We start from the raw sequence: 21,382 nt of genomic DNA on the forward strand, positions 1-21,382 counted from the left end.
AGTTAGTGGTTACTCTTTGGCTATGCTTCCAACACTTGCTACACCCTGAAGGGACTTCATTCACAAGGACAGTAATGGCATTTTTATATATCACTAGTTATAGGGTTGCAGAAAGGAAGGAAAAGGTTAAAAGGTTAGTATATGCGATGAAAACTAAACCTTCCAATGAAATCGACAAGCCTTTCCCAGCAATAATAGTCTCAAACAAGTTTCCACCCATCAGGGAAAACCAATATCAAAGTCAATGGGCTAGAAGAGTCTGCAGGGAGCCAGGGCAACCCAAGTCAATTGGAGCAGTCTACGGAGCTGAAGCACCTCTTAGTCTTGCAAAGTTAGGGAGTTTGGAAACAAGTCACTTGTAGGGTCACAAGCTGTTAATCCTGTGAAAAGCAGAGTTGAAATCCACTCTAAGGGTAAGCCACTGCAGAAAAGCACAGCTCATAGACACCGAGGTAAGTACCCCTAGTCTAAACAGTACCTCTGGTTTGAAGAAGAGTGGCCCAGCTGGATTCGGTCCCATTACAGCGATGCAGACCCAGGGTTCCTGAGCCTCGGCCGTGGGGCTAAGATGATGTCTGGAGGGCTTGCGCAGCAGTTTGGAGGTTGTAGGCAGCTACGGCTCCTTGGTTCGGCGACACTTTCGCAGCGTCAATGCTGATAAACAGCACAGTCGCAAATCTCGGAAACCGGTTGGGCTTCCTTCACCCCTGAACTCCAGTGAGGGGACTCATGCTCTGGTCGTCCTGCTTCTGGCGGGTCCTTAGGAGACTCCTGGAGCTTCTGGCCAGATTTCAGACATTGCACTCTACTACAGATTCCTCGACTCCTGGCACTCGGTTCCTGCAGCAGCAAAGTACAGCCAGTCGAGGAAGATGGTTCAGTGGAGTTAGTTGGCCCCATTAACCCAAGGGAAGACGTCCCTTCAATGCTTCTGTCAAATTAAAAAAGTAGTTTCAGCACTGCAGCAGGGCTTCACTGGGCAATTCAAAGGTCCAGGAGGATGCCGCAAGAGTTGTTCATGGTTTCGTGTGGCGTTTCTCCCAGTGGTCGACTGCCTGTAGTCCCAAAACCCCTGCCTTTTAAGCAGGTTTCTCCCATTCATGCACAGCCTAGGCTGTCAATCACAGCAGGGTGGCTGTCCTGAAAGGACAGCCAGACAATCAGGACTAGTTGCATTCAGGCATTCTCAGGAACCCACACCAACATAGGGTTAAGATCACCCATTGGGATCTCCGCACACGTGAGGACCTACATAAACACTTTCGGTGTACAAGCCGAGTGATTGGCACAACATTTAACGCCCCTTTTTTGCCCATTGTCGGTTGCCATAGCAACCCGTATTAAACACTGTGGCTAATTTACACAATTGGATCCCAGACACATGGGGACCCATGTAAATTCTCTTTTCACACTGAGCAATTGCTGAAGTTCACTCGCTTCCACAATTAGTGGCTACCCATCCCCACCCAAGATGGCTGCCGTATAAATGATCATGGAGTCCTGCAACAGCGTTACTAACGCCAAGCAAGGCCCCCGTGAATCGTAGAATGACTCAGCGGTTCATACGCTACAGCGGCAGACTGCGAGCAGGTCCTGTACCCTGACAGGTAAGGCCATTTTGCCCGCACTCAACTTTCAAAACTACTGAGGTGCATTTAGTGCCATAAAATACTAATTGGATATTCCCGTTCGATTTAGGTTTTTGGCCGCTGGACCATTTTAAAGAAAAGAAAAACTAGGTTCTTTTACAAGTGAAACTTCACCTCCAGCCGAGAGGTAAGAGTCTGTTATGAAGAGTGCCCGCCATAACAGTTGTTTTCGATCCCTTCTTAGGTGATCTTCATACCAACAAGAAATTCCCTTCTTTGTTTTTTCACAATAGGATCAGACAGAGTTTAGCCCTTGTGGCTTATACAACTTCCAATAACAGAACCTTTGGATTTAATACACCCATAGGTAAGCTGTGTGTGTTTTCACTACTACACAGCGCATGATTTATTCTTCTTTAAATAATCGGTGCATGAGTACCCCTGACAATTTGTCAAACCGGATATTAAATTATGCCTCTTATTACAAACTATTTGTATGCATATTGGCCTACGCCAAGTTGCTTAGAATTGTACGCGAATAACTCTACGGCAAGGTCTTGACCATAGAAATTAATGTAAGCCGCCATCTTGAATCAAGCCTCCATTTTAGGTTAGAAACTGCCATTTTGGGGTTTTATACAAAGTCACCCTGTAATCTAAAATGGCCGCCTCGTGTGACCTTATTCTTGCCTTAACATCTCCAACCTCTGTAGGAGAGTTAATGTCCAACCTGCCCTCAGGCTATATGTTAGGGTCATGTAGACCTTGTCCTTTGTTGACCTCGGGAGCAGGGGATTACTTGAATTAGCAAAGTTAAACTACAAGTATATAAGGACAGTAATGCTATCCAAATATAAGTGAAACATTTGTTTGGTCTGTATTAAACCAGCATGTAAAGAGTGTAAATGTTAGATTAAAGAATAATGGAGTGTTAGTAAAATGTATTAAAAAAGTAAACCCGCATTCACGAGATGTAAATTAGGAAAGTGAACCTGGCGCGACCCTAGCCCAGTGTATGATTAACTAAAAGGGCTGGACATCATTTTACGAATTGTATAAATGCATCGATGTCCAGCTAGGAAATTGTCACTGCTCACATTGAACCCTGCTGGTGGTCTCTGATGTATTGACGGCCAAATAGCTATTTATGTACTTTGTTGAATACTGTTCAGTTTTGTAATAAAGATTCTGGGAATCTTTATAAGCCCGTGTCAGTGTATTTTCCTTTGCTCTGTGTAACAGCCGTAATATTGTATTTTTCCTGATTCCACAGATGGCACCCGAATAGGGACCCTCAACATTGACTTCGTCTCGTTGAAGGTTGGCTCGGCTATCGGACCGAGATCGGAACGGTGCCAACAGAACCGGCCACTCGAAGACGAGAAGTGAATTCCTCGACGAAACTGCACAATCCGATCCCTGGACGGTGAGCTGTAGCCCGAGACGATGTCTTGACGAGGGTCCATATATTTGAGGTGGGTAAATTTGCCGAAAATCACCAGACACGTGGGTCCTTTGCATTGTCCTTAGTAACCCGATCGGGCCTCCCAGTCCTTTGGTCAGGTGACTTGTGTCCCGATTCTTAATCTAACCCTGACAAATTTGATCTAACCCTGACAAATTTGAATTTGGACGAGCACAATTATTTAACCAGGTAACACCAGAACTTTGATATGCCTGGGAAATTGTCTGCCAGCTTTAGGGCATTTTTCCGCAGCGACAATCTTTGGAAGATAGCTGTCCCGCACCACAGGAGGGGTCGCCGGCATGTACTGTAAGAAAGGCTTTGGTAGTATAGCATTTAATGACATTTGGCACAGACAAACTAGACATAATTCTAATCTCCGGTGGCCAACCAATGGTAGTTTTCAAATCCCTCGTATAGAATATTTAGAGTCTGTATTAGTAAAGAAAAAGGCTAGGCCTGCAGCATTTGACGCATTGCACAGTTGGAAAACAGAAGCTTCGCAGCAATAAAAGAGTAGAGAGAAACATATGCGTCGACATATGACGAGTGTCGAAAAGGCACGGTTATATGATCAAAATGAACAATTGGAGTCAGTTAGGAACACGGAGAGGGCATTTCAATTAGGCATTCAGAAAATCTACCCTTCAAAAGATTTTCATTCGTCAGACGAATTGATTAATAAACTTTTGCATGAACGAAGGCCCGATGCCTCCGCGCCACCTCCATACGTCCCTCCTCCTGGCGCTTTGCCCCATCCTGTTGTAGTTCCCCCCCCTCCTATAGTTCCTCCCTGTTCCTCCAGCCATCGCCCCTTTGCCTACCCCCTTTCCTTCACCTGTTATTCAGAATGTGCCTACTCTTCCAAGTGATCCTGCATTGCTTGTAGTAGACCAGGGAGCAAGACGAAGGGTTGTGACTCGTAATACTGTGTCCCCCGACAAGAGGAGTGAATTGACTGCTTGGGCTAAACATTGTATGGCGAAGGGTGAACAAGCTGATGTTTTTTCCACACTCGAAAATTTTAAAGATATGCCTGAGAAAAATGTTTTTATCGAAGGATTAGGGACTCATTTAAGTATAATGTGGAATAGACTAAAATGATGTAGATTTCCCACAAGGATTACGGGATTTGAACGCCTTAGCGTTGTCCAGAGATACTGCGGAGAAGGTATACGAGCATGTTGAGAGGATTTTTGAGTATAGGAAGGAGTTGGAAGAATAACAGAACGAGGAAGTAGATGGTGATAGTTTAGGTATTATGAACTTACAGAAACTGTTTTCTCCTCGTCGAGAATCAAAACGTGAGGAAGCACGAATTTGTACAAAGGACGCAATAAGATGGATTTCGGATATGTCGATAACTCCAGATGAAGTATGACACAGTCAGTATACTTTAGAAATGCAAAAGAAAGTGATACAGGTGATTGTAGAGCACCTGCAGAATGAGTGTGTAAGAAGAAAGATTTGTTGTCCCGCAGAATTGTTGAGTGTTTATAAGAGAGCTTTTTCGATTGATAATTCTTCGACTGCCTTAGCACTTGATTTGGCTCTGTTGCTTAGTAAGCGTTCGGAGCTGCCTACTTCTCAGTTGCCTATGAGATAGGTCCCTCCGACATTTGTCCCAAAAGTTGAGATTGCGGCTGATGCTGCACGAGGTATAGTAGCCGGAGAAATTCCTGCACATTACGTTTCAGTTTGTTCACGTCCCGTTTCTCAAGACAGGAAGACAGGAAGTGAACACCATAAAGCAATCTACTCCTGATATAAGAAAAAATCCGACCGGATTCTATAAAGAAATAGAGTCAGTCTTACAGTCGTCGGTATTCACTTTAAGTGATATTGACCTATTATTTCCCGTACTCCTGCCAGTTGATTTGTGGAAGCAGATTAGGACTATAGATGACATACCTGGGTTGGGAGATGGGATAACATGACTAGGCTGGACAGAGAAAGACCAGCTGGAGAACGACCACCCTTGCCTGATAGAATTATTGTAAAATTGAAAACTATGGTTCCAGAAAAAAGAATCATTTGGGACAAGCTTACGGCCTGTGTCCAAGGAAAGTCCGAGGGTGCTACCGATTTTTTCAATCGGTTCGAGCAGGTATTCTCGGATTTCAGTGGACAAGACTTGGGCACAGAGTCAGGGAAAAGGTTGTCGACAAATTTGTACGTGGATTGTTGCCTGACATCCAGTTACAGATTATGTCTTCTGAAAGCGCTTGGCAGGCACAGTCCCAAAATCATGTAAATACTGAAAAAAGAGAAACCTGAGAAAAAAAAAGGGTGACTTGAAAACTAAAGTTTTATTGCAGCAGATTGTTAGAAACTCTAGAGGGGGTAATCAATTTAGAGGTCAGTACATTCCACAGGGAAGTGCGCCCTTGGCTCCGGTAGCCATTAACCAGTGTGCCTATTGCCGGCAGGAAGGCCACTGGCGCGCACAATGTCCGACCTTACAGCAAAGGTCATTTGGGAACATGAGTAGACGATCCAGAGGTCGCCCAGGTGCAGGGTGCCCTGGCAGAGGTCAGTTTACACCAGAATCACAGCAACCTTCTTCACAAGATAAGCAAGTTTCAAATGTGGATAATAGAAACATTTTTGATCACCCTTCTGCCGCGTACCTCCGAGGAGCTTCCTTTTGATAATATTCTGTTCCGCTAGGATTGCCCGAAGCAGGATTTGGAACCTACGCCTATTCCCGTTCATCAGAAAGGCCCCTACGTTGAGATGGCGGTGGGAAATAGGAAGCATCTATTTTTAGTAGATACGGGAGCACAGAAATGTTCCATTGATCATTCACAGGTTCCAAATATTCCCCTGTCAAGGCAATCCCATGTTTCCGTAGGGTTTTCAGGCACACCTGTAGTTTGTCCGGTCTCTTTGCCGGTACCGATAACACTAGGTCCCTTCACGGAACAGTGTCCATTTCTACTTACCAGAAACTGGGGAGAACTTGCTGGGGCTAAATTTGCTGAAGGCATTACACGCAGTAATTCATTGTTCTCCAGATGGAACTCGGCTAACAATTTCGCCTCAGTTTTTGACTCGACCTTTACCGCCAGAATTTAGTAATGTTCCAGAATGCTTATGGGCAATTGATAACGATGTGGGCATTCTCCAAATTGAACCTGTTAAAATTATTTTGAAACAGAGTAAAATTGCCTCGCATCCCGCAATATAAGATCTCAGTTGAAGGCGAACAGGCTTTGAAATGTATAGTTTCTGATTTTGTACATTGAGGAGTAATTGAGGAGATTACGGGTAGCATATGTAACAGCCCTATTTTGCCAGTATACAAAAAAGGTGATCATGCAATTTCCTTTCGTTTTATAATTGATTTACGGGCCATTAACAAAATTGTGGCTCCTCAATTTCCTATTGTACCTGATGTCACAACGATACTATGATTCCGGCTTCTGCCACTCATTTTAGCGTTGTTGATCTTAAAAACGCGTTTTTCAGTATTCCCATACACAAGGATAGCAGGTATTTGTTTGCGTTTACCCTAGGTGGACGCTCGTTTACAGTCACTCGTGCACCACAAAGGTACACTGAGAGTCCAAGTATTTATAGTAGGGCATTGAAAGAGCAGCTTGATACCCTCGAGTTGCATACTACTTGCACGTTACTGCAGTACGTAGATGACCTTGGCTGCTGATTCTGAGTGCCTGTAAAAAAGGCACCGTGTTGTTGCTTTGTCATCTAGCAAAACATGGCCACAAAGCTTCACTTAGGAAATTCCAATATTGTTGCCAGGAGGTCGCCTATTTAGGCTATCTCCTGTCAAAGGAGGGAAGACGGTTGACACCTGAACGAATAAAGACCATTTCTGGTAAGTCTGTCCCAAATACGCAAAAGGAGGTTAGAGCCTTGATAGGTATGGCTTCTTATTGTAGATCCCTAATTTTTCGTTAACGATTAAACCAATGCTGACTTTGACAAAGAAGGGCATTTCTTTGCCATTGCCATGGACCTTGGAACACCAGACAGCATTCGATTTGCTCAAATTCGCGTTGTGCTCAGCGCCGGTTTTAGGAACTCCGAATTATGATAAGGCCTTTGTATTGTTTGTGCATGAACGTGATGGATGTGCTTTGGCTGTGTTAACGCTGGAACATGGAGGGAACAATAGGCTGTGCGGCTACTATTCCTCTGCCCTTGATCCTGTAGCATGCGCTTTGCCAAGATGTTTGCGCGCTGTTGCTGCTGCGTCTGTAAAACAAAGTGAGGGAATGGTCCTGGGTCATGCGTTAACCCCTAATGGTACCTCACTCTGTAGATATTCTATTGAATAGAACTCAAAAGCAACACCTCACTTCTGCTCGATTGACAAGATATGAACTGATCTCGTTTGCCCCTCGCATTCAAATTCAGAGGTGTTGCGTATTAAATCCGGCTGAACCTTTACCTGTCTCACAAAATACTGCTGATGATACATCACACGATTGCCTTTATATAACAGAACAAGAGACTAAAGGCAGAATCGATTTGAAAGACACGCCTTTGAATAGCCCTCAAGGAGAGCTATTTTGTGATGGCTCTTGTTTTAAACTTCCAGACGGTACGGTACATCCACGGCTGCTTATGCTGTCACTACTTTAAGCACGGTTGTGGAAACTAAAAGAACTATGCATAACTCTGCGCAGGCTGCAGAAATGATAGCGTTAACTCGAGCTTGTGAGCTTTCTGAAGGGCGTACAGTGAACATATATACTGACAGCCAGTATGCCTTTGGGGTGGCCCACAATTTCGGTAGACTTTGGAAACAACGAGGTTCCTTGACCTTGCACGGAACAAAAATCCAGCACAGCACTTTAATAGTGCGATTGCTTTCAGCACTTGCACTCCCTGTTCAGTTAGCTATCATAAAATGTTCAGCACATCAAAAAGTTAGAGATGTAGGAAAAGGGAATGCCTTCGCCGATCAGATAGCTAAACAAACTGCCACCGATTTCAGTTCAGAAATGTACGCTGTAAAAGAAATTGTAAATGTTTGCACTTTGGGTGAAAGTATTGATCTTGTAAAAGATATTCAAGCAGATGCTACCATAGAGGAAACTAAGAGATGGATCGAGGGTGCAGGGAGATTGGATGATGGGTGTTGGGTAGAAAATGTTGAAGGGAAATGGTTACTCCCCGACGCCTACATTACAATGATGGTTATTATGGCTCATGGTCCGACATCTGTGCGCGCGGAAATTAAAAATGCTACACAGTGTATGGGCCAATGATAAGATTTTCATAACTGCGGAGCGTTTTGTCCAGAACTGCATGGTTTGTTTGCAGCACAATGTAGGAAAAGGTACCTCGACTCCTAGAGGAAGTTTCGCTCCACCTTCTGTCCCGTTTGAGGTTATTCACTTTGATTTTATTGAAATGGAACAATCTTAAATATGTATTGGTTGTTATTTGTGCCTTTAGTAAGTGGGTTGAGGCCTTCCCGGTTAGAGATGCAACGGCCATAACCACGGCAAAGACTGTTGAGAGTTTGTTCCTAGGTTCGGGCTGCCGAGTCTCATCTGGTCAGATAATGGGCCACACTTTGCCTCTGTTATCCTACAAATTTGCAAAGGATTACAGATTGACAAGCGGTTCCATTCAGCTAGACATGCCCAGAGTGCCGGATTAGTGAAAAGGCACAACGGCATTATAAAGAACAAACTCGCTAAAACGTGTGCTGGCACCAAGCTAAAATGGCCGGATGCCTTACCGATTGTGTTACTATCGATGAGAACAACCCCTCAAACTAAGACTGGGCTCTCTCCCTTTGAGGTGGTATTGGGGAGACCTGCTAATATTTGGGGTATGCCAAAAGGTCGCTCATTACGGGATATAGAAAATGTGCTTCTTTCAGACTACTGTAACCAGTTGACTAAAAATCTGTTTTCAATTTATCACCAGGTGCGAGAGGCATTACCTGTGCACTACGAGGGTCCTGGTCACAGTCTACGACCGGGGGACTGGATCCTCACGAAGGTTTTTGAGAGGTCATCTTGCCTTGCACCTCGGTGGAGGGGTCCCTACCAAGTCCTGCTGGTCACTCAGACTGCCGTACAGGTAGCGGGTTGTAAACACTGGATCCATGCGACGCACACCAAGCGGATCCCACAGCCCGTGCCTCACGATACAGAAGACACAGAATCCCTTCCCACTGCTGTAACTAGCGTGCCTGAAACAGCAACCACCAACAAGGGAGAATCAGAGACTGTTTCAGAATCCGCAGGGCCGGACAAAACGGCCATCTTGTCTCCGCACTCCCAAACAGTGCAACTTCCGGATCAATCCTTTCTTGATCCCATTTCCGTCCGTTCGCCACTTCCAGGAGGAAGTGACGACACTTTGTTCCCACCAGAAACTGCAAAATATAATTGTCTCCCAAGGACGTAAATGTACAGCATGTCTAACTGTGCGATTGAGAAAATCATTTGAGGGCTTGTCTTTTTGGCCAGATTGTACGGAAAGATTCTGTTGGCTAAGGGTTGTGAGAAAGACATTAAGACGACGCGCGACTGGAGTCTCCAGCAAACGAACAATTGGTGTTTTTTCGATTGAAGACTACGATGCCTGCACCCGCTACCGCTCGTACTGAACTCTTAGATAAAAAATGTGACTAGCAGAGCCAATGATCAAGTATGTAAGGGGACCCCCAAAGTGTATTGTTGCCTTCTCGTAATAATTACTGGATTTGTAATAACTTTTGGGTTATGGTATCTGGAAGAAGCATATCCATTAGAGGACTTTTTACCTATTGAAAATGTATCTGTTATTCCCACTCCTGTGCAATTGCCTACTTTGTCGTCTAGAGATTCTTTGCATAGACTGAATTATCAGAATAATACCCTTTTGTTAATAATGAATGCCACTCATGCAATTTTTAATAAGACCAATTGCTGGATCTATACACATCTACCGCAACATGGGGATAAGGGGCTAGGTTGGTATATTTACCCTTTGCCACTGACAACTGCCCGTTACGCTTCTCTTAGAGCACTATTTTTTGGTCGATGGAATGACAGCATCTCAGGAAACTTTGATGGTACAAATTTAAATAGTTTTGAAAAAAATGTTTTGATGCCCCTGGGATGCTCACTTTTTGCAAATAGAAGTAAGCCAACGTTGCTTCTGTTAGGCCTTCTGATAGATTGTCTCGTCCTTTTCAGTCTTTCATTTTTCAAAATGGCTCCTATAGGCAATAAGGATGCCATGCCTCCATCTTATTCTGTTAATCATAGCCCCGATTAAGTATCCTTCTGCATACAGAGGAATGGAACACGGTCAATGGGCAATTTTAGAAAGTGCGCCAATGTTGCGAATTTGACTAGTGAAAACAGACCTCTGTACGTAGGCGAACCTGTCTATTTTGTTTGCGGTAATGTGGCATTTCCATGGTTGCCCAGGGATTGGCAAGGAACCTGTTATTTAGGGATTCTATTACCTGGGGTATTTATTGCCAGTACTACAGAAATTTCAAAGACTCGTCCACGACGAGGTGTAAAAGGGGATACTCCAGCGCAAACTCTAGGAGAAATTATGAAATCCTTTGTGCCATTTTTTTGGGCAAATTACGAATTCAGAAGATATTAGGGGACTAGCGAGAGTATTGGAGAGAACCATCAATCGGACCACTGACATACTCTATAATATGACGTTAGAGCAGAGAGCGATAAGATTAGTGGCTCTCCAGAACCGGATGGCATTAGATGTCATCCTGGCAGAGCGAGGAGGTGTATGTAAATTAGTGGGGTCCGCTTGCCGCGTTTACGTTCCAGACTCCTCTCCAACGATCTTTAAGGCGATCCAAAATCTATATGTTATTAGTTCAGAAGTACATGTTCCTGAGGGAAACTGGGAACTTGGTACATGGTTTTGCGACCTCCTACGGTCATGGGGATGGAAGTTGTTCTCGGCCCTGCTGATTATCTTGGGAAGTTTTTTGTTTCTTTGTTGTTGTATACAGTGTCTCCCTGGTATATGCTCAGTATTAGGGGGATGTTGCGCGCAAGAAACAAGTGTAGTAGGGAATAAAATATACGCCCCAACAGAGCTGTCCAAAGAGTATGTGTTGAAAGAAACTCTAGTATCATACCTAATGGCAATAGATATGTCCGACAATGATTCGCGGTGTATAGACGATGACGCATGGAGTTACTTGCAAGCAAATCAGAAGTAGTATTAGCACTTGGCATAGCCCAAAATGAGGGTTTGTCAAACCGGATATTAAATTATGCCTCTTATTACAAACGATTTGTATGCATATTGGCCTAGGCCAAGTTGCTTAGAATTGGACGCGAATAACTCTACAGCAAGGTCTTGACCTTAGAAATTAATGTAAGCCGCCATCTTGAATCAAGCCTCCATTTTAGGTTACAAACCGCCATTTTGGGATTTGATACAAAGTCACCCTGTAATCTAAAATGGCCGTCAAGTGTGTCCTTGTTCTTGCCTTAACCTCTCCAACCTCTGTAGGGGAGTTAATGTCCAACCTGCCCTCAAGCTATATGTTAGGGTCATGTAGACCTTGTCCTTTGTTGACCTCGGGAGCAGGGTATTACTTGAATTAGCAAAGTTAAACTACAAGTATATAAGGACAGTAATGCTATCCAAATATAATAAGTGAAACATTTGTTTGGTCTGTATTAAACCAGCATGTAAAGAGTGTAAATGTTAGATTTAAGAATGGAGTGTGTTAGTAAATGTATTAAAAAGTAAACCGCATACACGAGATATGTAAATTAGGAAAGTGAACCTGGCGCGACCCTAGCCCAGTGTATGATTAACTTGTAAAAAGGGCTGGACATCATTTTACGAATTGCATAAATGCGTTGATGTACAGCTAGGAAATTCTGTCACTGCTCACATTGAACCCTGCTGGTGGTCTCTGATGTATTGATGGCCAAATAGCCATTTGTGTACTTTGTTGAATACTGTTCAGTTTTGTAATAAAGATTCTGGGAATCTCTATAAGCCTGTGTCGGTGTATTTTCCTTTGCTCGAGTGTAACAGCTGCAATATTGTATTTTTCCTGATTCCACAAATTGTCTCCATTCCCCCTGCAGCACAAAACCTCATACAGTACAGACCCCTGTCCCGATGAAGGCCGTATACCAGATGTGGCATACTAAGCCCACCTAGAAACGGCTGAAACACCGTGGTGTAGACGCACTATCCCCAACTGCAGTACATCCATGCTGCTTTACACAATGAAAATGACTTGTTTTTATCGAAATGTTCAAGTGATGTTGTAAATGTCCAATTGTTTATATGTTTGCTATTTTCATGCAAACTCCTTGACAAATGAAATTTGATTGTCTTGCACACACAAAATGTTTGTCCTACCGAAAAACTTTTGACTGTGTGATGTAAATATTTTCTGTACTTTAGGTCAATGACCTCCCCTTTCTCTTGTTGCTAACTCTGAAATGTCCATTTTATTTTGAACTGTACTAACTTTAGATAAAAAAATAAGATTGATTCTACAACAGAGTTTGGAAATATTTATTCTTTGTTGCAGAGGGCGACAAAAAACAGGAGTATTCTGATAGCACCCATTTCTCTTGAACCTATTCAATTGTAATCATTGTTCCCATTGTAACGATTGGCAATAAACTGATCCAGCGCCATTACCACCAGAGATCCAACCAAAATGTTCCTTATCCCACAGGACTCTGCAGCCTTGTCACCTAGGAACGCTGGAACAGTTGCAGGATATATCAGACAGTCGAACCACTCATCAGATCAGCGCAGTGATCCGCTTTCCAACAAGCTCCTTCCTTCGAAATAACACCAGGTTAAGATCCCATGTAGGGACTTCAAATGTAAATGGTGGAAATACATTAGTAAGACCCTTTAGGAATTGCACAATCGGAGGGATTGTAAAATCTGACTAATCCTCTGAAGAGCGCTTTAAAATAGACAGCGCTGCCAGGTAACCTTTAATTGTTCCAATCTGGAGCTCCAGATTCGCCAAATGTAACAAACAAAAAAAGCAACATGGTGTATCACACAGAAAAAAGGATCCCCATTCTTATACCTGCACAAATGCTGAACTTTACAACGCAAGCGGTACAAAGATTTTGTTGCTGTCCTGGCTGAAAGCAAGATTACATCATCTGGGAGGTCCCAATCCTTATAGCTCAACCTCGCGGAAGCCATGTGTGAAGGTTGAGAGTCTGGACCTCTGGATGAGAACCCAAGCCTCCTCTTGCAAGAGAAGGTCCTCCCCCCTCTGTGGAAGATGCATTGGAGGACAGATGGACGTCTCCAGAATGTCTGGTTACCATGTCCTCCTGGCCCAATCCGGAGCAATTAGAATCATGGATTTCCCGAACTTTCTCAACCTCTTGATGAGACGATGAATGGCGGGGACTGGAGGAAACACGTACAAGAGTGGAAACTCCCTGTCTGCTAAAAACTTGTTCCCTAGAGCTCCTGTTGGGGGAAATTCCCTGAAGCAGTACAGTTCGCACTTCCTGTTGCCACTGGCTGTGAATAGATCCACGCGAAGATCTCTTGAAGGACTTCTGAGCTAGTTCCCACTCGTGGGAGACTACTCTGCCTGCTCAGAGCATCGGTGTTCTCCTCGCCGGCTAAACTGCTGATGGGGAGATTCCTTCTTGAACTGCCCAGAACCAGAGATGCATTGCCTCTACACAGTAGTAGTGACCCTACACGACCCCTCTTGTCGAGGTAGTACATAGCCACTGTGTTGTCTGTCATTATCAAGACATTCTTTCCCCGTAAAGAGGGCAGAAAGGCCTTCAGGGTAAGTCAGATTGCCCTCCGCTCCAAAAGGATGTTTAATTTGGACTCCGATGGAGACCAACGACTCAGATCTTTGGTGTGAGCTCCCCACCCCATGAATGAGGCATCCGTCACTATTGTCATCTCTGGGCATGGCTGCCAAAAATATTTCCCCTCAGAATATTGTTCTCACAAGCCCACCTCAGAAGATCCAGTGCGACTCGCTTGGAACCTGAAGAGGGTCCGACATCCTGCCGGAAATTGAGACCATTAAGTCCCGAGAGCCCATTAGCGAGATCTCATTCTCAGACGAGCCTCTGGCACCAAGAAAAATAAATGCAGGATCCCATGAGGCCGAGCAACCTCAAAGGCCAGAAGACGCTGGCCACTCTGGAATTTAGTGACCATCTGCAGAATGTGTTGAGCCCTTACCTCAGGTGGCGAGGCTTTTCCTGAGGAAGCATCCTGGACTGCTTCAATGAACTGGAGTCTTTGAGATAGCATTACGTGGGACTTCTTGTAATTGACAGAGAAGCCCAGTCTGGAGAGAGTGGTAGTTTACGCTGAGATGTTCCTGGGCTTTCTCGGGTGAACGTGCCAATACTCCAGATAGGGGTAGATGTCAATTTAAACCCCCTCCACCCCCCCCACACCCAGTGACCCCCCCGCTTGACACTTGCTGCCACCGCCATCAACTTGGTGAACACCCTCTGGCGGCGGTAAGCCCAAATGGCAGAACTCGAAATTGATAGAGCCGCTAACCTGAGGTACCTACCTTCTGTGCTTCTGATGGATAGGCACATGAAAGTAAGCATCCTGAAGGTCCAATGATCCAATCCTGGAGTTGGAGAGACTGAAGAATCCGAGAAAGGGTAACCATCTTGAACTCTTGCTTCCTGGATGGGTGTAAATCCTCTATCCTTTTTGGGAATGAGAAAGTACCAAACATTGTTCCTCTTGCCACAGGTACCGGTTCTATAGCACCTTGCTCTAGCAGGGTCAACATTTCCTGCACACGGAGCTGATCTGGAATTTTTAAATAAGTGTTCCCTGATGGATGGTCCTGGGGCCTTTTGAGAAAGGGAAGGCAGTAACCCTGGGCTACAGTTTCCAGTGCCCTAGACTCTGAAGTAATGCCCCACCATTCATTCAGATGCTGAGAAATTCTGCCTCCCATCGGGGTTGAGTCAGAGGTTTTGAGGCAGCTGAAGGTGCTTGGGCCGACTTCGCACATTTCCCTCGTCCACCACGAGGGAAACGTCTGACCTCTATGGCAGGCCTGTCCTCATCCTCTTCCAACAGAGTAGCAGAATCTTGCCCCTCCAAGATGATGAACCGGGGTAGGAGCGTTGAGGCTCTCTAATGACAGCACACAGATTTAACCACTGCTTTCAAGGTCTGTAGCTTTTCCAAACTTTCAGCCTTGCTGTCAGACGGTCTCAAGCCATCAAGGGAATATTGAGGAGTCTAGACGGCACATCTGGTGCAAATCCAGACTTACTCTGCACAGCATGGTGCTAATTGCCATGGACCTGTAATGGCAGCAGTATCCTGACTGGAGGCATTCACACATTGCTTCCTTACCATCCTTGATAGCCAGGAAGCAGTCTTCTTCTGGGATGTGATCAGCCACCATAGCTACGCAGTCAGATGGTAAATGTGATTTTCTACAAGGCACAAGTTGTGTTTGCAGATTTTAAAGCCATACTTCCAGCAGTACATTTTTCTAGCCCAGGCATCCACTAGCTGGTCATCTCTATCGGGAGGGATAAAAGGATATGCAAATTGTTTAGTAGATGTAGCAGCCTGACCCACCAAACTCTGGTGTTGGCTGCTTTGTTAAATATTCTGGGTCATTGCTGGATGGCCTATATTTTTTGCTAAGTTCTTATTTAACTGCAGCTGCCGTTTCTGGTGTTATCCAAATAGACTTTTGTAGGGCAATATGAAAGGGCAAACTTGGATCTCTGGGGACCCCGATCCAGTAAAGGTTAGGTCATCCTCACTCAAATGCCCTTCACAATCAGCACCTTCCTACCTAGCGGAACAAATACACCAAGCTCAAACACTCAGACCCAAACAAGACATTTACTCACACCAACTCACAATCCAGTTTCGAAGTATTAGCACCAAAATCCAGGAACTCACTACCACTTGAACCAAGATCTGACACTTCTCTCATGGTCTTCAGAAAGGCTCTCAAAACCAAACTATTTAAGTAGACCCTACTTGCTTCGCTATTCCCCTGTAACCTCGGAACATGAGTACTGTATATGCCTAATCTGTATACCTGCACATAAAATGTTTATTAAGGGAATATTCTGTAACAGGGCCTCGATGCCCGAGGGCAGTTTGTGCGCTTTATAAATGGAAATCAAAATCCTGCTCGAAAGGTGGTGCAGACCTGCTTCAACCCAAAAATTCAACCACCTTGCTCATTAGTTGTCTGTACGATGAGTCTACGTGGTCAGAAGGATCTGGGTCCCCAAATTCCAAATCTGGAAAGGTTATCTTTACCACTGGCTGCAGGTTTTCCTTGTCAGAAATGTAACTCAGCTGGGACATTTGGGGTACCAAAATGATGTATTGTCATTCGAGGGCTCATTGTCTTCATAAATTGAAGTTAAAGATTCAAAATATATGTTTTGGTAAGGGTTTGAAAACGATTCCTGCGGAGCCATGGGCTTCGACAACTTTGACGAAATAGTTGACGACTTCGAAATTAGTGTACATTTTGTGGAGTCTACTTCGACACAGGTGTCGAATGCTCCGACGCCGATGGCGTTAGCGAGGCCGTCTGAGTTGCTGATTTTTTGGGTTTCTTCAGAGGACTGGATTCCTGGCTTGTCGGAGCCCATGACAATTTCTCATCGGATCGAGATTTCCCTCGATGTAGTTCCGGCTTATGCCTCGGACTCTAATATAAGGTTGTCTCTTCAACGTACCTTTTGCAATCTTGATGCAGATCGGCAGGGTTATGGACTTTCCGCTTCTCCTCCGAGGGGTTGGGGCGCATTCTCAAAGCTTAGCATTTCTTTTCGAAATGCACCCCATTTTGCTAGGGTGTCAGACTTGGTTGGACATCCCATTACCGCGGGCTGAGGAATCACTAGAGGTCGAAGGTGACCCGTGACGCAGGTTTTGCTTTCTTTGAAGAATAATGGCACAATCCACCTCGATTAAGAAGTTTCAGACCTTTAATATCAATGAGAAGGGAATAGTTTCTTATCTGTAACTCCATTTCTCCAGCATTCGCATCTTTCATGGATTCACATGCTTAGAATATTCCCCGTCAGGCTGGGAATCCTCTGTAAATTATAGACCTTTTCCATAGGAAAAATTGCGACACGTGTGTCCTATCTACGTCGTTTTGGGCCGTGTACGCCTGCGCCACTAGGACGTAGAGGTGTAAGTAGCCCGCCCTGGGGCTCCCTCAGATTTCGACCCCCAAAGTATTATGGGGCGGGGGGGTTTCGGGTTTCATCTGGTTTGCATGCTAGGGGAGGCCAGCGGGCGCATGTGAATCCATGAAAGATACCAATGCTGGAGAAATAAGAAACTATTCCCTTCTCCAGCATTGGCTCTTTCATGGATTCACATGCTTAGAATAGATGGTATAGCAGTATCCCCCATAGTTGGAGGTGTGTATGCAAACCAATAACACTAACCCCATAAATGCATATTCGCCATGGCTAAACTTCAAATCATAGTACATGAACAGCAAAAAAAAAAAAATAAAAAAATAAACACTTTAAAGTACATTAGCCAAAGGATATACCCCCTTTATTGGGGCCTACCTTATTGAAACAGGTGCCGTAGGACTGCACGACCCATCTGTGTATCCTCAGCATGTTGTTCGAGGCAATAATGTCGGGTAAACGTATGTGGTACCGACCAGGAAGCCGCCTGACATATCTCCCAGCGGAATCCCGGACCACAATGCCGCCGAAGTGGATCTCGTCGAATGGGCTTGTGGACGTTTTTCCAGCAGTTTCCCAGCTTTTGAGTGGCAAAAAGAAATGGTAGATGACACCCATCGGGACAGTCCTTGTTTTGAGATTGCTTTACCTTTAGCCGAAGGGCCATAAGCCACAAATAGCCGTCTTGTGTCCCTGAGATTTTGAGTGCGATGGAGGTAAAATTTCAGAGCTCTTCTCACGTTGTTTAGGGGTGTCACGGTATTAGTTTTATGACTGTATGATAACCTTCTTGCCAAATGACGGTATATCATGGTTATCGCGGTATAGCAGGTGGAGTTAACTAATCTTAACAAATATTTTCTAAAAGGTCATAAATTATCAGAAACAAAACCAGGCACCCAGGGCCAGAATTGGGCTTTTCAACATACTTTCCACTGAAATGCCACCCCTTGCTTCCACCAAACACAAACATGTGTGGAAAGGACTGCGGGTGGGGGATGGGGGAGCCTGCTGCGACTGGCAAAGCAAACTTAGCTTTTCTTAAGTGGTAATTTAGGCTTTTAGGTCCCCCACTGGCTGCTGGTGAAGATGAATATGTTGCCATCTTTATAACCTGCATGCCACAGATCAATGGAGGCTGATGGTGGTATAAGCTTGTGCGCATACACACACACACACACACACACACACACACGCTCTCTTTGCGTTACAGCCTTTCGCAGTGTGACTTATTATATGTAAATTCAATGATAGAACCAGGGAAATCCCCCCCATTGTCGCATGTTTAGCAAACATTATCCATTATAAATATATAAACCCAAAGCCGCCAACCCAAAGTAAACCCTTTTCCTTCTTGGCACTGTATTCTTCCTATTGCTAACATATTGATTTTGTGTCAGGCACGTGTGGTTTATGGAATGTAATTAAAAACTGCACCAACTGAAACTACTTCGCAGATGGCACATCCAACAGTACAAGACCAAGACTGCGCAGCACCTGCTTACTGCAGCCTTTCCAAATCAGATTAAAAAGCACACTTAACGGTATACCGGTATAAACAATGTGACGGTTATTATTGTTCAATTGAGTGGTTCACGGTATCTTTAACGGTATACCGTTACATCCCTACTCACGTCCAACGTATGGAGAGTCCTCTCCGCAGCAGACGAAGGTGTTGGAAAAAACGTCGGTAGCACCATAGAAGAGTGCTTATGGAACATGGTAGGGACTTTAGGAATGAAATGAGGGTTAGTAGCCAACACGACTATTTTTGAAAAACCTCAAATATGGTGGATCGATCACTAACGCTTGTATTTTTGACCAGACGTCGAGCCGAAGTAATAGCCACCAGAAAAGCCAGTTTCCACAATAAGAATGGGGACGCATACAAAAACTTGTCCGTCCACAGGAAAGAGAACGCTTCCCCCAGTGAGTCTTGCTGTGGCCACCTGCTCGCGTATTGTGGGCACTTCCTGTTCTCTCTCGTCAGGAAGAGATCTAGGGCCGGACGACCCCACTTTTTGAAGACACGGTGTAGTTGTTGGTCGTTCAATTCCCATTCGTGTAGTCTCTGCTGAGAGAGTCTACCTGCACATTCATTTTTGACTCCTGGTAAGTGGAACGCCAATAGATATATCCTTTGGCGGAGGGCCCAATGCCAGATCTCCTGGGCTTTGGTCGACAGAGTCCTGGAGCGAGTACCTGCCCGTTTTCTTTGACGAAGAGTCCCTCGCAGGATGTTTATCAGAGGGGCGTTTTTCCGATGTACGTGGTTTCTTCGTCGGAGGCTCTGCCGACGCAGAGCAATGAGGGGGCACCGGAGATTTAGATCTCGAGGCAGTAGAGCCTACCTCCGATGCAGGGTACGCACCCGCCCAGTCATTGAGCCAAGTTACCAGGCGTCCGTTTCGGTCCTTCAGGGTCTTCTGGGAGAAGCCTTGACAGATCTCACACGTGTCGGTCGAATGATGAGGGTGAAGACAGTAAATACAGTCCATATGCCCATCACCTTCATATACTTTAAGACCGCAAGTAGCACACGAACGAAACAACGCCTTTCCAGACATTCGAGGGAAGTCGAAGAAGAAATACACACAACCTAGCAAAAATAGTAGATACTCGAGGTAATCCTACTATTTTGGAAGACGGTTGAAATCTGAGGGAGCCGCGGGGGTGGGGCATCTTATACCTTTACGTCCTAGTGGCGCAGGCGTACGTGGCCCAAAACGACGTAGATAGGACACAAAAGTGTCCTAATTTTTCCTATGGAAAAGGTCTATATAATTTACTGAGGATTCCCAGCCTGACGACGGGGAATATTCTAAGCATGTGAATCCATGAAAGAGCCAATGCTGGAGAATATTTGATTCTTTTTTTGGAACTCGTAGGTAACCTACCCTCCGCCAGTTTACCTTTACGCTACATCAGCCTTTTTGGTAATCGCCAGACAGGCGTTACACTCAGACTTAAGGTGATCGGTTCAGAGACACCACAGGCATATGCGATGGGGGTTGGTGATTGACACGACAGGCATATGCGATGGGGGTTGGTGATCGACATCTTTGTACCGCAGTCTTGCAATTCATGGAAGCCCGTTTTAGGAGTAGATGGAGCCGACAGCAAAGACATTCAGTAAAGAACTGAAGCGTGCTGTAATTCGTTACGCTCGGAAAAAAGAACTAAAGCCAATGGGAGCTGGTGCGCTCTGCATACTAATGATGTCGACAGTAGAAAGGTAGCCCTCGAAGTATGACAGCACACAGCCCCCCCCCCCCCCCCGTGAAATGTCCAGAGCAGCTGAAGCTGGAATAATATTTATCATAACACGAGGAATACGTGGGAGGACACAATCCATTCAAAGTGTATGTTCAAGTTCAGGACCAGGTTTGTGATTGAAAATATAAATGTTAAAGGCAATACTATGTCAAGTCAGGGGTATTTGATGGTGGGAAATATTGTTAATTGTGAGAACGTTGGTGTTACATACATTTCCAACATGCCCCACTCCAGTCGGGAAGGGCTACTCCAGTCCCGGCTTTAACTTTGCATTCTGAGACTTGGAGCCGTGGGTCTATAGTGGGGAAATTTGGGACAAGTTCTAGAATACAAAGTTAAAATAAAGACTTAACAAGCATCTCCTAAGTGGAATGGAGATGGGGTGGGTAGCAGTGTTGACATATCTGGTTTCCTGAGTCTAGAGATGGCCCTCCAAAATCTGAAATTGGAGATTGAATTATAAGTGTGACAGCACTTTTGTTGGCAAAACCAGAGTCAGACAGTGCCACCAACATATAGAATAGGCTGTGTGGCAGCAGGGCTGTGTTTTGTGCATGAAGTGAATCACAGCTTAACCACATGGTGCTGCACAACCAACACTGAGCGCAATCTAGTACCCGGTGCACAAATACCATCATCTGCCCACGATTTTCAGAGGGCGGGGCGCTTTCTACATTAGAGCGCTTGAAGTCGTTTTTCCGTCGGTGACAATGGAGGGGCAGGAGGTACCTAGAGCGAGGGGGACAAAATATATAAAATTTGAATTTAAGACAGAGCTCACCCTAAAGGTTGGGTGCACATCCCATCAGGCACTGCTTCAGTGATGTTGCACAAACATGTGTTTGCCCACTGTGAAACTGCAGCTTCCAACTAGCACACCATTT

At 45.0% G+C, this 21,382-nt stretch overlaps 1 protein-coding gene across 1 annotated transcript in view; it reads right to left on the bottom strand.

The window, feature by feature from the left end:
• HDAC1 (histone deacetylase 1) overlaps positions 1–21,382 on the bottom strand; it is a 200,333-nt gene that overhangs the window by 101,723 nt on the left and 77,228 nt on the right. The gene's annotated exons all lie outside the window — the stretch shown is intronic.

Source organism: Ambystoma mexicanum, chromosome 11 (genome assembly GCF_040938575.1).
Source record: "Ambystoma mexicanum isolate Mex_15411 chromosome 11, UKY_AmexF1_1, whole genome shotgun sequence".
In the NCBI taxonomy this organism is placed as follows: domain Eukaryota; kingdom Metazoa; phylum Chordata; class Amphibia; order Caudata; family Ambystomatidae; genus Ambystoma; species Ambystoma mexicanum.